Here is a 19159-nt window from a genome sequence, read left to right on the forward strand (position 1 = left end):
AATACCTTACTTTTTTTAGTAAGAATATATATGAAATAGTGAAACCGGTTCTATACGTTGGTGGCAGTAAGAATAGATATGAAATAGTGACATTCCTAGATTAAATCTCAGTCTATATAATTTTATGGTACTTAATGGTGGCAGGAAGAGCAGAAGTTAATGGTGGAAGAGAGAGATAAATGTGGCAGGTAGTTAATGGTGAGAGAAATAGAAAAGAGAGAGAAAAATGTGACAGAAGAGCAGAGGGGAGAGAGAAAAAAAGTGTAGCCACGTAAGCGTGAAGTTAACGTCGTTTCTACCAAGTTAACGGATAGGACTGGATTGATACAAATTTGAAAACATAGGAACGAAATGTCTAAATTTTTAAAACTGGGTACTAAACAGAAATTCACCTCTTAACATGGGGACGAAGTAAGCATTTAAGCCTAAAAAATAGGTAGTTTTGATTGAAATTAGTGTAATAATTATTTTGTATTGATTTTAAAAAATAAAAGTTAATTTATATTTACTTCTAATATATTATTCCTAAAGAAAAATAAATATTGATTTTAAAAAACTTAATCAAAATAATGTTTTAATTGTAATCATGTTTTAAATACATATTTTCATTATTTTCAAAAGTTGAAAATATAATATAGGTTGAGTTTGTTTAAGCTTAGAAGTAAGGTCATTTTAAAAGAAAAACATGTTCAAAATAAATCATTTTTCATAAGTTCAGTACATATATTTGGATACAATTGTAAAAATACATTTTTTTTTAATTTTGTCATCTTTTGAGAGTTTTTATGAATTTATTTTGATAAACTATTTAAAAAATATTAGATATAAATAAGCTTTTAACTTAGTTTTAGTTTTGACATTTAAAATATAATAAGCGTGTTTCAATCTAAAAAGAAATAATATTTTTTCTCAAAGGAATCATCGAGACAAAAAATGAAATAAACTATTATTTTTATAAAACAATGCTAATATAACATAAACATTTTCATATATGAAAATTGAATAAAAATACACACAATTTTATAAAATTAAAAAATAAACTAGATGTTAATACAATTGCATAATTTGATTAAAGAATGCATAACTACTAGATATGATTAAGTTACAACATCAATTAGACTAATATGTTAACTTAATCCGAAAACTTTTGAATATTATTAAGAATATTTTATTAAAAATATTTTATTAGAAATAAAATAGTTACCATATTAAATGAAGGCTCGCGGGCTGCTCCTAGCTCACAAGGCTTTATGGATATTTGGTCTTGTGGATTTTTTTAATAAAGTAAATTTTGGGCCTATGGATTTTTTTGGTCTTGCGTGCTTTTTTAATAAAGGGTTTTTTTGTACCCGTGAGATTTCTGGTACTGTGGGTTCTCCATAAACAAATTTTCCGAAAGGGTTAAATATGCTTTTAGTCCCTTAACTATCAAGCGTTTTTGGATTTCGTCCCTCTTTCAAACTTTGCTACACTTTCATCCTTCTCCTTAATGAAACTGTAATTTTAGTCCTCGAAAACCAACGGCGTTAACTTTTCAGTGAGCTGGCTAATGGTGTGTCAATGTTTCATGCCACGTTGTCAATTGAAAATCTCTAGCTCTAAAACTTCACTCTCCAACCAAACCCCTCAACTCTCCGGGTTGCATCCCTCCACCACCCCTTGCTTTTGCAAAATCCACACCAACACGTTCCCCACCCATATAGCCATCCTCCCTCTCTCTGCCTCGGCCTCCACCCACGACACCACCACCTACGTCCCGACCTTCCACCTACGATGGATAAGGATTTCCTCAACATCATTTCTCTTGGCAAGAAAAAACACCTTCAGGTATCATCTTTTTATCCTATCTCAACATGCATGTGTACTTTTGTTTTGTTAACTAAATTTGACTGCACTTCTATCAGGGTGCTAGTCTTAATTGAGGCTTGCCACGACCCAAGCGAAAGTTTTATCCCATTATATCGTCCATCAAAGCAAAACTTTGTAATGCTTCCGTTAATGATGCGTAAGCTTTATTTTTATTTTTACTTTTACTTCCCAGGATTATTTCAAACACTAATACATCTGTATGTTGGTGCAGACGTGTTTGCAAAGTTTTGAAATAATTATTACTTTAAGATTGTCCCAGTATTTATTTTAGTTTGTAATCTAAATTGTGGTTCTCTACTTTATAAAATTATTGTCTTGTGAATTTGGTTTAACTAGACTCTATTAAAGGTTTTCTTAACAAAATTATAATTGTATAATTAGCCAAATTCAATTAGATATGCCTTTCAGTTTGTTTTTTATGGTAGCAAAAGAGAGGATAGGTGAGAGGTTAACAATGAGATGAACCCGGCTGTTGGCGTCGCGCACTCAATAGGAACGACTCATTGGATTGTTATAGATGGAGAGAACGAGGATAAGAGGCTTTTCGGGGAAGCGACGGAGGGTAGTGGGGTCGAGGTGGAAGGTCAAGGCAGAGGTGGCGGTGTCGGGGTTAAGGCCAAGGCGGAGAAATGGAGGAGGGCCGTATGGGTGGGGAAGGTGTTGATGCAGATTTTGCAGAAGCAAGAGGTGGTGGAGGGATGCACCCCGGAGAGTGGAGGGGGTTTGGTTGGAGAGTGAAGTTTCAGAACCAGAGATTTGCAGGAAGGGAGAAAGATCCATGATAAGGAGAAAGAGAAAGTGACGAAAGCATTTTTACTTGAATTTCAGATTTTCAATTTCCAACGTGGCATGAAACATTCACATACCGTTAGCCAGCTCGCTGAAAAGTTAACGCCGTTGGTTTTCGAGGACTAAAATTACAGTTTCATTAAGGAGAAGGATGAAAGTGTAGCAAAGTTTGAAAGAGGGACGAAATCCAAAAATGCTTGATAGTTAAGGGACTAAAAACATATTTAACCCTTTCCGAAAAGGATAAGATGTTAGTGTTTTAGAGTTAGTTAGCTATATTGGGCTATGTGAAGCTCTACCATGTTTCATAGGTGTTGCCAAAGAAGTCACACATTTAATGCTAAAGTAACAAACATTTAATGCATCTCAAAACTTTAAGCAAGATGCAAGAAAAAGCAATAACATAAGGAGACTCTCACAATGACTCCAAAGAATTTGCAATGAATTTTTCTTCTTCAAGCCATATAAAAAAGATCCATATGAGGAAGGAAGTGAAACAACAGGTAAGCTCTAGAAAGGGAGTGTAAGGGGGTTTGAATACAGTTTGAAAACTTTTCGTAAAAAGTGCTAGACATTGTTTGTAGGGGTTAGACAGTCTACAGATAGTGTTGAACAATTGAGGTTTTTAAAAAGCATTTGGGAACACAATAAAAAAAGGCTAGAGATAAAAACTCATTTTATATTGGTTCACTAAAACTAAGGTACATCCAATTCTCCTTTGAGAATTATTACAGGGTTCTACTAACTTCAACAAGTTACAAACAAGTTTCACCAATCCTGGTTTAGAACAACCCAACTGGGTAAATATCGCTTAACTCCCCATGAGCTAAACAAACAGAGTTTATTAAATCACTCTTAATTATCTAAAAACAAATGTATGTTTAAAGCAAGTACAAAAGAATAAATCTCTTAGAGAGGATATGACAAAAATAATACAGATTTGAGAAACTTGTTACAAAGATGTACTACCAATGGTAGACGATGCACAACGAGAGAGAGAGAGAGAGAGAGAGAGAGATTTGTTACACTTAAGCCATTGAATTTTGATAGAGTTGATGTAGTCTTTTGTATACTGTTAGACACTACTATGCCTTTGTAGAGAAATATTATGTTGTTGTACTGATGATCAAGAAAACAACAGTAAGGAACTATTCATCTAATGATTAGGCACATTGGATCTAAACAATAGACCATTTACTATAGTGTTTAGCGAGTTATCCTAGAAGATCTTTTTAATGAACACTATTTTGATAAAACATTTTGTTAAACTTTAAAATATAGTGTTCTTAAATGATCTTGTCTTAACAATCTCTCTTATTTTTATGTTGGTTTAAACCCTCGCATCGTCCTCATATTTGTTGGGGAATCTCAAGTGGGTCATTGTTTTTTCAACTGTCAAAATTAGGTCCATATTCTTGTATAATGTGTCAATTGGGTCCAAATATTTGAAAAATTGAACCAATTTAGCCCTGTCCGTTAAGTTGTCACAAACGACGTTAAAATGTGATGACACTAAATATGCTGAGGTGGATATTTTATTACGTGGAAATAATTAAATTATGACATGGAAATTAGTAAAGTAAAAAAAAGAAAAAAAAATAGAAAGATTATGGAAGCAGCGTTTCTATTCTGAAAATGTTTCCATAAAAACCCTAGAAGCTTCATTCCTCGTCAGCCACACAACATCTCATCCTCCATTAACCTCATCAGTCATAACTAGTCATGATCAATCGTGAAGAATGTTATTTGAAAAGACTTTCGGTATGGATTTTCCCCTCGTGAACAATCTACCTATTGATATCGAAACAACTAAACCCAATTAAATTGGAATTGGAATTAGAATTGGAATTGAATGGTTAAAGGGACATACCTGCTAAGGTGATTGCTCCTAAGGGGAATCAAATTCCATAAAGACCGTGTGACCGATTTCAGCATCCTTGGTGGCGAGCATCGCCTCTGAAACTACCGCTCCATCACCAGCGTCCTTGCCTTCAATCGCCCGTCTGTGTCTTCCTGCACGGTTCGGAGAACGCGCCAGATCAAAACCTCCAATTTAATTTCACGGCATCCCTTGTCCTAATCGTTGCAATTTACAATGTACAGTAGCCCTGTTTTAGTCCAATAACAATGGGAATTAGATTTTCACGGGGGCAATTTCACAAACAGTTTAGTTTGCAGGGTTCTTCATCAAAGAAAGGATGGAAAGGGGATTCTACCACTCAGCTCTATACTTTTTCCTCAAGAATTTTTAACGTTATTATCTTTGAAATGTTCGCTGTAGGAGCAGACACGACAACAAGCACAATGGAATGGGTGATGGCAGAGCTTCTGCAAAACCCAATGGTTTCAAACCCCAAGCAAAGGAAGCAGCCTCCTTTTTCATCCTGCAACGCGCCGCTCTTGCGGCTGGATTTCCACCACTACCATCGAAGCACCGCGGCCCAACCAGGTAGAGGCTACTCTCACCTACTCCGCTGCATCCTCAAGGAATCCAGTGACTTCACCGCTGTTGAAGAGTCTCCGATCGACATTCACCCCGCCGTCAATGGCACCATCAAGAGCGCCTTTTGCATGTGAGAGAATCGCGACTCCATCCTCATCACCGCCGATGCCTATAATTGAAGGGTCAACGCCTTTCATGGTAGATCAAACCTCTCGCCCTCTCTTCCCCGCATGGGCTAAACCATAAAGACGCCGCCGACGAACCCTAAAGACAAGCGGCCTTCGACCGCGACTTGACAGCCACCAACCCGTTGCTGCCTTTGCAACATTCTCACGCAAAGAGTTGAGCCGCTCCTCAAAGGCTCCAACTAGATCCTCGCCATCGTCGACTCTTGTTAGGGCTTTGATGAAAGGTGATGATTGGTTGGAGGGAACACGTGGAAATATGATTATAAAACACATCATCCATTAAATTTAATACATAATGAAACGTTTTCTTTTTAAAATTATAGTTCAACATTAATTAACGTCGTTTGTGACAACTTAACGGACATGGCTAAATTGATTCAATTTTTCAAATATTTGGATCCAATTGAGACATTTTACAAGAATATGAACCTAATTTTGACAGTTGAAAAAACGAGGACCCACTTGAGATTCCCCAACAAATATGAGGATGATATGAGGGTTTAAACCTTTTATGTTTAACAAATACTGTGCAAAATATAAGGTCAAATAGGGTTGAATAAATTTGATTAGAGAATTTTTATCATGGTAGTCGTTTATGCATTTAGAATATCAGGAAAATATATATATATAAGCATATAACAGATAATTAATATAAGTGTGTGCGTATGATAAATGACTTCCCATGAGTAACAAAACATTGTTAAGAGCAATAGTTAATAAAGATGCAAGGTACATATTGTTAAGAGCAGATAAATTATCAAAGTAAGAAAAAAAATTTAAACACAATAATTGTTTAGGATTATTGTAAGAAGAGTGTTGAACATCAATTCCTCCCCTTTATTTGATAAACATTAATAAGGATTCGAAAGGACATCATGGGCCAAGTGCGGGTGGAGTAGTGGAGTAATCGACGGTGATGACATTGGTAAGGCATCAAGTTTTGGAGCGAGGATCTAACTTTCTAAATCATGAAGATTGTTCATGATTGCAACCACATTCTCTTCCTATCTTCTCTCATTTGCATCTAACATTGCAACAAGCTTGTATTATTGACGTGCATTGTTTTCAGCGATAAGAGAAGTAACCTAGTTGAGTATGAATTAAGAGGTGGATGTGGTGGTGGATAAAGCAAAAGGTTTAACAGGTAGGGGCACTATGAGTAGCGAAGTAGGATAAGAAATCATGAGCGTAGAAATATCTGGTTCAGGCGTGTTGACAAGAGCTAGGTCGTTTGAGGAATGTGATAAGGGAATCGTCAAAATGATGAATGTGACAATTTTCCAAAATTCTTGAGTTGGGTGGCAGTTCTCGATGACCAAACTCGTCAAGAGAGTACATGTTGGAATTGGCACATTAGGGTTTTTAAAAATGCACTCTTACCAAAAACAAAAATGCATCGGACTTAGAGTAGGGCGATTGGAATTCGTCTGTCCATTCTTTTATCTGACTGGCCAGTGTGGGATGTGTGAGAGCATGATGAGTCACTTTTAATCTTTTAATCATCATTCTCTTCATTGGCCGTAAACGTTTTGGAGGAAGACGTTGGGCAATACGATCGGGCACAATGAAACAATTAAGCATTTGGTGAGAATCATAGTGAATATGGTGGAGAAGCATCATATATAGATTTTTGTTGAAATCAAGTGGTAGAGTGAGATTAGGGTGATCTATAGGTACATGGAGCATCTTGGACACAGATGGATAAAAGGAAACATGACCGGGTTGAAAAAAACTAACAATTGGTAAACATTTGGCATCCTCTAGAGACTTTTGTAGAGCAGTGTTTACCTCATCTAAGAATGTATCAATATCGTCTTATAGCGTCGAGAATGAAGCAGGAGTTGGGTCATTCAAAAGCTTGTATTCATCATTGGGTTGAACAACAATCATGGAGTCAACTAGTTACATGTACTTAGGCATCTTTACCATATTAAGATATCATATGGTGGTGGGGGAGCAACAATGACATCATATGGTAAGTCAAGAAAGGCCTGATATGAAAGAAAACTAAAATTAGGATTGTAATTGGTGGTGGTTCAAGTATATGTCTCAAGATAGTGGTGAGCTAGTGGGAATGTAGGAAGTGAGGGGTGGAGATTAAAAGGATTTAGTGTTAGGGAAGCAGAGTTGGATAATAGTTCAAGTAATGGCCATGAAATGGGTTTGGAGGGTGTTGATTGATGTTATAAGGAGCAGTGGGAGTGGAGATTAAGATTGATCTTGGAGGGAGTTGGGTCATGTGGTGGTGATGGTTGTTTAGGTGGTATGAGTTGCTAGACAATCTAGTCTCTTTAGACGATCTTTTCTTAACAAAGAGTACTTATCCATTCAAGATATGAACAAGTATTCTCTTAGGGGGAATATGTTATGGGTATCAAAAAATGGGCGAAATTGTTTAAGAGATTGAGAGTCATTTTGAAACCAATGGTTAATAAGGTAAATTACTCTTGGACAATTGATGGTCAAGCTTTAGAATGATTGATTGACCAAATATTAAATATTATGAAAATCGAGGATCGGGAGCTCATGGCGCATATAAGCACAACAATGGTTTTAACGTAGAACAACGTTGCTTTCCAAAGATGATCGGTCATTGCCTAACATCTCTTAAGTCTCACTAGTCTAAACTAGAGAGAATTGTATTCTATAAAGGTGCTCAATCAAATGTTTCTTTATGAGATTGATGCCATAGGATGGACATGTGTTTCTTGGGAAGGTTGAAGATACCAATCTACATGAATGAAAAGAAGCAAGTCAAAGAGAACAAAACAACAATCGACCTAAAGGTTGGTAGTTGATACTACTTAGATAGTGTGGACATTAAAACCATCGAGAACAGTTCCAGAGTAATTATTTGGGGTTAATTAAGAATTTAAATGCAAATATAGTAGCCGTTTGAGGAAGGATCAGAAAGTATAAATAGGTTTATTTTGTATTTTACAAGAGTAACAAATTGTGGGACAAATCATAAATTTTGAAACACTGTAAAAATGAAAAACTGCTACACCAATGTTGATTGTTCCAATTTGGGTCACTGCTTTTATTTATTTATGTTTCAGGTTTCTTTATTTTCCCTAATAATTTACCTTTTCAAATAATTTACTTTGGTTTACTTTCGTATTTCCACCGACCATTGTGTTCCTGTTTGAATTCAACTACATTTACTTTACATTTCGTCGATTTATTGTCATGCTTCATATAATCTCGCAAAAAAAAATCCAAAACATGAACAAAAAGAATTGTTATGTTTGAGATCCTTGTGGAAGTTCACGTGAGTAAACAATCAAATTTCTTAAGGATGTGGATGAACCTAATGCATCAATTCGATAATTTGCTTCTCAAATTGGTGTTGTGCATCGACAACGAGACATGAACAACACCTAATAACCAAGTATTTGTTAGTCCTGGTAAAAAGAACTCACATAAAAGAGATTTAATTGTCAAAATCACATTGGAAATCGATTAACCTAAATTCCCAAGAAACAATTACATATGTATTTATCATAAATTTTTTTGTATACATTTTATTAATTATAATATATATATGTTTCTATGATTTGCTTAAGTATAACTTTTGTTTTTATTACTACAAGAAAATGTCTAAATAGCAACAAATTTTAAAAACAAAAAATATATATCATGACCAATTTAGATATAAACTTATAAACTAAAAAATTATTGATATCTAATATAGTTTCTATTTTGAATAAAAAATTATAATTAATTTATGGATTGGTCACTATATTGGTTTCTAATATTAACTACCAATATTTTTTGTTACCAAAAAAATTAATGTTTAAATTTGTCTCTAATTAGTTAGTGACCAATTTAGACACTAGGCAAAATTATACTAACTAATATTAGAAACTCATTTAGTGACAAATTCAAAACCTAATTATATTATTTCATTCATAGAAATTATTTTATATACTAACAATTTTTAGTTTATAAATTAGTATCTAAATTACTATAATAAATTAGTTATATGATTAATCATTTTATATAATTCTTAATTTTTTATTTGTTCATCGTACTCTATTTTTATTAGTGATGGTCTCACGTTTTTATGTATGTTGAGGTGATATTTTATTTTATTATTAAATTCTTAATTTGATACATTCGTGTGACCGATATAAATATGTTGCAGTATACCGATATTTACTTGACAAATCTTATCACACGTTATTATTATGATCTTATTGTCCAAAACAATTATGAATAATACGAGCCGCTAAAAATAAAAATTGTCTATATTTTTTCTTCCTTCTCGACATAACTTGGCAGAAATCTCCAATACCCCATTTATATATTTTGCAAATAAAAGGAAAAAAATATATCTTGCTCAATCTCGTTACTAGATGTAATAAAACCTCCGACAGTATATCTAACAAAAATTGTATATGGAACTTCTTAAACATATAAGAATAAGTTATATATATATATATATATATATATATATATATATATATATAGAGAGAGAGAGAGAGAGAGAGAAAAGTAATAAGTTTTTTTATATATAAGAATCATCGTTCTTTTCATATCAACAATATTCCCAACTTTTTTAAGAATTGTAAAGAAATTGTAAATTTTATTTTACTTCCTTAAAATAAAATATTTTCAGCCCCTGATAATTTATAAGCTTTTAAAATTTCTTGACAATTAGTTCTTAAAATATTTACATTTGGTCTCTGAAAATGTTTATTTATATTTCATTCCCACTATTATGTTGCATTTCTTAAGTGATTCTTGATTTTTTTTTATCATGGTATAATATAATTGGTAGACCAAATATAAAGTAAGAAAATTTAGAGAACAAAAAGTAGTAAAATGTTTATTAGAGATCTAAAGCAAAAGTTGTATTTGTGTTTTACGAAAACAATAGATTTAAGATTTTAAAAAATTGTATGTTAAGGAAAGAAAAACCTTACTGAAGTTTCTGAAAATCCACGTTGCATTAAAAATGAGTAGACCCACTAAAAATGAAGGAAATTAGAATGGTATGAGAAGCTTCTATGTATTGAAGAGTAGAAAGTGGTCCAGAATTAGGGTTAGGGTTTGTAGGTATTGATTGGATTTTTAGGTATCATGGAAAAGTGCTACCTTATGGAAAAGTACTCTATTTAGCTAACTTCTATAATTCCATTCATGACTTCAATATTAGGAGGAAGCTTCGAACCACCAAGTCCCTTTTATTTTATATTACAAAATGGTGAGATCTTGTACTTAATAAGTTTTTGTTCAATGTACGATTTTCCTGCAGATATAATTATTGATCTTACTACGATGGGTTCTCATGAGTGTCTTCCAAACTAGAATGCTCGCCAACAACCAACAGAATCAATTAAGAAACCCTCTCTACCACCACAGGAAAACCAATAAGGAATTATGATTTATATATAGATGTTTAAATATATGTAAATGTCTTGAAAATGGAGCAAATAAGTTATCATCTTCAATACATCATAAAAGTTTAACAGAAGGTTATATGTTTTTTTTATGGAAGAAAAGGTTTTCTTCACTATTAGATAAAATGAAATTATTGACTAATTTATATTAATAAAATATAATTTGTCAAAAATATAATCTATTGACAAATAAATTATTGTGTGTAACTTATTACTTATCAATATTTATTGACATATACGTTGTTATGGGTAATTTTTACGTTACTGACGAATATTTTAGTAGATGATTTTTAGTGATAGAATAAAATTCAACAAATCATTAATGTTTTTGATTAAGTGTTGTTTGACAAAAAAAAAAAGGGACAAACACACGTTTGTAAGATATAGATGTTTCTTACTTTATTTGATAAATGAAATCATAACCAAACGACATACATTCTTAAGCTAATATTATACTTCACAAAAATGTTTAAATATTTTTATATTTTTGAGAATAATTTCATCTTCATGTTTATCAATAAGATATTATAAAACAATTTTATTAAAGAATGGTTACATTCCAAGTTCTTAGTCAGAAGTGACGTTGTTTCAAACAATACTTGCATGATTTTATTAAAAGATATGTTGAATTATTAGTTTGGAGTGATTAAATGTTTAAATAATACTTAATATGTTTAGCTAACGATTATTGTCTTTTAAAGAGTACTTTCTTGTATTTTTGCATCTTGAAACTTGGTTAATAGATCAATAATTGGACATAAATGATTTTATAGACAAACTAATATAGAAAGAAATACAAAGTAAACGAATTTTTTTTTTCATAATCTTAGTTTTATTGCATAATATTAAATCTAAAGTAACATAAGACAGATAACTTTTAACAAGAGTCTTTGGAAAAGATTCTTATAAATCATCTATCAAGTTAAAACTTGCCTTTCTCTTTAAATCATCAAACACAACTTTAAAAAAACTATAAAGAATTTTAATACACAATTCAACCATTCCTTGTGCTTTTAAACTATATTCATTGTTGAAATCAAGGTTTAGAGTTGAGTGTTGAACAATGTTTGGAGGTAAAATTCCAACTAGTATGGTAGGCATGGAAGGACAATTGATCATAAAGGAGCATCCTAAATGTTAAAGTACAAGTTCAACATCTTATGACTTGGATTAAGCACTTAAATACAACAAAGCTTAAAACATAAAGCATATATGTATGATAAACACTATGTTGATCATGATTCCAAGTGCTTTATGATAGAACTACATGGCTTTGGACAAGGAGTTAAATAGAGCTTGTAAATGTTTTCTCTCACATCACTAGACTAGATCATTTAGGTCACAGAGATCAAGTACGCATAAGATTTTATACCGGTTGATCCAAACTCATGGGCTATGTCTACTTCCCTCTAAGAACCCAACTTAAAAGGTTCCACTAATCAACAAATGATTACAATGAGTACACCAACCTCTCTAGCTTACAACAAGTACATAAACATTTCAACGTTACAACAAGTATTCACACCTCTTCATCTTACACTTTCTTAACTTCCCAAGAGATTAAGAAATCTTAAGAATAAAAAGAAAAACTCTTAACAAAAAGCACATTTTAAGCTCATAGGAAAAAACTTCACCACATGAAGAATATTACAAAGGCTTTCACTCAATCACTATTGAATACTCTTATATTCTTATTTTTTTTTTGTAACTTGTTGTTTTTCTTCTATTTTCATTCTCTTTATTTAGCTTTTGAAATATGATTACTTAAGCTCTAGATTGGATATCTCTTAATTTTGTTCATTTATGTATCAACATTAAAACTCGTATCTACATTTTCTTTATAGTAGACTCTCGAAAAGAAAAGTTGTGATAAGATCTGCAATGCATTAATCAAAGCAATCTCTCCTTCATTATGCAAAATCAAATGTTCATAAGATTATTTAATTATAGACTGTGTGTTCCATATTTAAATACAAAAAGACTTTTGATCATTTAAAGCACTTCAAATCAAAGTTACATTAGTTGTTTATGAAATCCTTCAATTATTATCTAAAATTATTTTGATCATTACATCTTCATTAAATTCACAAGAACGAAATTTAAAATTTTATTTTAAAGTATCAAATGTTTTTTTGATAATGTGTTAGATTAGGTCCTATGGTCGTTTAATCTAAGACAAAAACAAATTTGTTTAAGAGACGTTCAACTACATCAACACATAAATCAAAGAGATTATATGTATAACTATAAAAAAAATCAAGTGGTCTGATAGGAATTAGATTATCTGATGGAGTGTATTAGATCATCTAATCTTAAAAATGTTGGATCGTCGAATCTTAATATTTTGCTTGATAAAGAACTATGTAGAACTTTCCACTTTATTTGATAAGTTATTGATGATGACTATAAGATAAGTGTAAACAAACATCAAGTTGATGCAAACCTAAAGTATATTCCTGAACTTTAATTATCTGATGCAGAAAATTTCTTCACCAATGAATGTTTCATTATAATATCTCTTGAGGAGTTGAGCTAAAGTTGCATTGTTGGAAAACTATGCTGAAATAAGCATATTTAAACTCTAGCCAAGTTGTATTCTTTGTACAATGTGTCTTTTATAACTCTTTGAAGTAAAAAACAATGCAACCTAAGGAGACAGGTACTACCAGCTATCAAAGATGATGTGTGAAGAAAAAAAAAATTAATGTTTCATTAAGCACATTGAGTTATTCTCAACAATCAAGCCTAATATATGATAGAAGAAAAAAGAAGACATTCAAAATGAGTTCAACACTACTCAATGGCCAAAAAAGGAATTACAATGACTGTTTTTGAAGCATCAATTTAAAGACACTCCTTAAAGAAAAGATAAGAAGAATAATTGTTGTTTGCAAGTTTTGAAATTATGTCAAATTTTCTATGTACCTTAAATGAAGTACCTGAAAAACACTAAAAGGGGGAGGGATTTGAATAATGTTAATGGAAAACATTTTTTGCAACCCTTCTGATATAGCACGTTATCGAGTGTTTGAAATGTTCTTTTGAAAGATTAGATTCTCGACTTGAAATATATGTATGTGTTGATAAGATTGTTGTGCTATTCAGAATATTTCTACTGCAAAGTTTTGTAAGAACTTCCTTAAAAAGAAATGATTGTTTAGCTTGGAAGTTCTTGTATGTTGAAATATGAAGCTCAACTGCAGGTTTTTCAAGAGGATCGTTTAGTTAAGAGAAGAGAAAATAACACAAGAGATTCCATACTGGTTCGCTCCACCTAAGCTATGTCTAGTCTCCTCCGTAGAGGGTTCCATTATAATCTTCACACGATTGCAAATGAGTATTATCATCATTCCTGGTACTCAGCAACCTTAGCCGAGATTTCCTTTGAGTATTCGAACTGTTGGGAAAATCTCACGATACACACACTCAAATAATTTCCTGAAATTGAGTCTTGTTATTCATTATAATTGAAGGGCTTTAAATAGCCATAACACTTACAATATTACGAGGAATAAAAATAAAATATCAACTATCTTAAAAATAAAATCTCCTTAATCTATCATAAAATAATATTGTACCTAGATAAACCGAAAATCATAACTACGTGTCCCTATTTTATCTCTATCAAATCAAACTAAATATTACTATACCCAAAAACTAATAAAATAAGATTTAAACAAAATTATTAATAAAACCCTAAAATTGAAGTTTATCCCAACAAACTCCCCCATAAACTTAAATTCTTCCTTCCTTCGTTCGATTTTCCATGTGCATCATCCTACTCCGGGTTTGCATCTTCTCTCCAAGATTTTCAGCTCCAATTCATACAACCGGTTCTTCTTTGCTTTTACCTGGGTTGTTAGACGATCATGCTTATCCTTTAAATACAATACCTGATTTTTCATAAAATTTGAATTACCTTTTTCAATTATCTGACCCATGCTTAAAATATTGCTCTTCAACTCCGGAACGTAATAAACATCCCTAATCTCTCCAACTCGTCCATTAATCTGAATATGCCGAATTGTTCCACGTCCTTTCACGGCCACCTTGGAGTCATCTCCAAAAGACACAAATTTGGCCTCCACCTTGGTAAGTTCATAAAAAAGTTCTCATTCCCACACATATGATTGCTTGCTTCAGTATCTAGATACCATACCAAGTTGGTAGAAATCTCATCCTCCTTCATCTCTTCTTCATCTTCTTCCCTATTTTTATCTAGTTCAATAACGCTAGATACTTTCTCTTCCTTTTCTGGAGTCGTCTTCTTCAACTCCTCAAGCTCAACCCTCTGTTTATTCATAATTTCATTAGCTTCATCCAGAAGCCTCCCCATCCACTGAATCTCTTCATCTTTTTGTTTGGATTCCTTTTCCACATTTGTCGCACCTTTTACCGAGATCACTTCATCCAATATTGAGACGGAATTTTCCATGTCCACTATATCCGAGCTCTTTGCCAGCAATAGCTCTTCTACATCTTCTTCTGCATCTTCAGTAACGAGATTCGTCTCCCCCTTTGTCTCGGTCTTGCAATACTTTGCAATATGACCAAACTTACCGCAGTTGTAGCACTTTGTTGACCTACACTCGTTTGCAAAGTGGCCGTACTTGCCACACTTAAAACACTCCACTCTTGACTGATCTCCTCGACTTTTTACTTGTCCTCGGTCATGCCAATTTTGCTGACCGGTTTGATCTTCATTATCATTACCTCAGCCACGTCCACCTCGTCCTCTGCCACCAGGACCTCGACTCTGAGTAATCCGATTTTTATTCGAGTCAAACTGTACCTGTAGTGCTTGGTCGTCGGGTTCAACTTGATCATCCCAACTCCTTCTCCTTTGTTCGTGGACTTCTAATGACCCAGCAAGTTCATCCACTGTGAGAACCGACAAGTCCTTCGATTCTTTGATGGCGCACACGATACTTTCGGAATCTTTTGTAAGAGATCTCAAAATTTTTCCCACAACCCGGCTAGATGGCATTTGTTCTCCATTCCTACCGAGTTGGTTGGCCACCTTCTCCACCCGAGTTATGTACTCGGTTATATGCTCTTTGGGTTCCATCTTCAACTGTTCAAACTCTCCTCTAAGAGCTTGTATTCGGACTTGTCTAACGCGGTTGTCACCTTTATATGCAACCTCCAATATCTCCCAGGCTTCCTTTGCTGATTTGGCATTCGTTATCTTTTCAAATCCCGACTCATCTACTGCATTGTAGATGAAATATAATGCTGACCCATCTCTTGCACGAGTTTTCTTCAATGTTGTCATCTGTGCCACCGTCTGATGTTCGTCCACATCAGGTTCAACGTACCCGTCTTCCACCATATCCCAAATGTCTTGGGATCTCAATAACGCCTTCATCTATAGGAACCAATTATCATAATTGATTTTTTCTCGTCAATTATGGCACACTCATACCATTGACAACCTTTGCCATCTCTAAAAAAATCAAGCACTCACTTTTTCTCTCACGATGTTTGACTCTTTCCTCTCTCTCGGTACTCAGAGCATAAAGCTTTGATACCACTGTTGGGAAAATCTCACGATACACACACTCAAATAATTTCCTGAAATTAAGTCTTGTTATTCATTATAATTGAAGGGTTTTAAATAGCCATAACACTTATAATATTACGAGGAATAAAAATAAAATATCAATTATCTTAAAAATAAAATCTGCTTAATCTATCATAAAATAATATTGTACTTAGATAAACCGAAAATCATAACTACGTGTCCCTATTTTATCTCTGTCAAATCAAACTAAATATTACTATACCCAAAAACTAATAAAATAAGATTTAAACAAAATTATTAATAAAACCCTAAAATTTAAGTTTATCCCAACACGAACCACTCTTGGTACTAGACTACCGCGCCTAGATTCTTCAACTCAAACAAAGTTCAATTGCAAGTGTTTTAATTCTCTTCAGAATTGCAATCAACGATTGCTTACAAATAATTCAGACTAAATCTCTCTACGAGAGGATTTGATTACAATACAATGTAGACTAAGCACTAACAGGTGTTTCTCTCTTCTCTCTTACATTAGTAAGAAATTTGATGCTTAAGCTCGAGAGTATCTTTTTCTCTTTTTCTCTTCTCTTCTCTTCTCTTCAGCTTAGATATATTCTTCTTCTTTTTGAGCTCTTTCTCTTTTTTTCTCTTTAGGTTGCATATGTTGTTGTAAGCTTTTCTTTTGCTCTTGAGCTATCCTCTTGATTTTCTTCTTGAAAGATCTTCTATTTATAAGCTTCATGAATATTTGTCTGTTAGACTGAATTTATAGTTTGTATCCTTGATACTCAGATTTCTCTTTCTACTTTTCGCAGTAGTCATTGTGTAAGTTAACTTTGTTAGAACAAAAATGCTTTTTTAGTTCTTTGTTTAAAGTAGGTTATACGATCTTTTTAGACTTTATTTCAAGGAAATAATATTTTGTGATTATTTTCGTTGTTTCTAATGTCCACATTTTAATTTTTGATCTGTACTAGTGTGAATTGATTTTTTTTTTGGAGGAAAAATTGAGAGCGAATGTAGAACTAGTGCAATCTGAACCAATATATATTTATCTATATTTTTTCTCTATCTTTATCATATTTGATTTCTTTTCTAATTCTTGTATCAATTTGTTTCAAGAAAAGTATATTTTGGGTTTATAAAATATGAGAAAAGTTAATTCACTTGCTCTATTGGTTTAACAAAGCCTACTTCTTTTTCTAACACAATTGAAAAAAATATTCTTTAATTGAAAAAATATTAAAAATATGACAAAGACAATACTGAGTTACACATTATTCTTTTCACTTGAGTAAAATTAGGACAAAGACAAGACTGAATTTTAATACTATGTTCGCTTAAGAAAAAAAATTATTGCTTAGGCAAAAAAAAAAATCAAAATCAATCTTAAAAATTTGTTCTATTTTAACTTGAGAAAACAATTTTCAATTAAATGAAAATATCATAAAGAAAATTTACAACGTTAAACAACTAAATATCAACAGAGTTCTAAATTACTCAAATACAATCTACATTTTTTATTGAAATCATAAATCAACATTGTCTATAAGAGTTTGAAACTGAAATTCAAACTTAATCAAACCTCTAATAACAATTTAATCTACAAACAATTTACAACATCAAAATCAATATTAAATATCAAACCGTTACAATTTCATATCTCAAACCATCTAAAAGATACATAAGTTCAAAAATTATTTTCAAATTTTCTACATATACTGTAAAAACGTAAGAGTTTCCATTATTTATTTAGTCTTGTTTGTTTAAAGTCAAGTTTAAGCTTTTCAACTCTGCTACTCTCGTAGATAAACCTATATATAAAAGAACATGATCAATGATATATATATATATATATATATATATATATATATATATATATATATATATATATATATATATATATATATATATAGTAATCCTAAATTAATAGAGATTTTTCTTTGTCTTAGAAGGGACCACATGCAAAACTTTTTGCCCTATGTATAAAAAAAAACTTTCAAAAACTAACTCAAGAAAAATAGTAAAGAGAAATTTACTCTAAAAGAAATTTTGATCGGAGAGGCTTACTTTATTATTTATCACGATATTTAGAAAAAGAAGTTAAATGAGAAAATATTTTTAGAAAGATGTTATTTTTTTCAATGAAATTTGAGTGATCATAAATATTATACTTAAATAATAAAATATTGATATTTTATCTCAGTACATCATCCTTATACAACTTCACTAGTATTCATCTGTATTTCTTTTATTTTTATCTTACAACCTAGATGTCTTTAATAAGAAGGAATTTTTGTACCACCTTACGTAACACCTAACAAGAAAAGTCCATGATCTTGAGCAATCACTGTAAATAAAATTTATAATAATCGAATTATTCATCTAATCAATTATGTTAAAGTAGTAATTATTTATTTATTAATCTAAATTATTTTTACTTTATTTTTACTATGCAGATATTAATTATATAATGAGTATTATCTATTATTATAATTTATTTAGTATTTACAACTTTAATTACAATAAATTTATTATAATATTCATTAGTCAAATAGGCAATAAAAATAGTAATTTTATTAAATTTAATAACTTAACAATATTTATTAATTAAGTAATTGTGATTAAGTTATAAAGTATTTTTTAATCATAAAATATATACTAATTAAATAATTAGCAAAATTAACAATACATATCCATTGAAAATTATACAACTTATTTCGAAAGAATTGAATAAAGAAAAAACTACAAAAGGACAGCGTCCATTCGGTTGTCCCAATCCAACCGGAACACGAACTGCTACAGTAAAAGTTACCAGATATATAAATCTGGGTGCTGCAAAATGCTATATCGGGAATTCTTTTATTTTTGTTAATTAAATAAGAAGAACAAATGGTATGAGAAAGACAATAAATTGAGGGTATTATAAAATGAAGATAGA

Source organism: Vigna angularis, chromosome 2 (genome assembly GCF_016808095.1).
Source record: "Vigna angularis cultivar LongXiaoDou No.4 chromosome 2, ASM1680809v1, whole genome shotgun sequence".
NCBI lineage: Eukaryota > Viridiplantae > Streptophyta > Magnoliopsida > Fabales > Fabaceae > Vigna > Vigna angularis.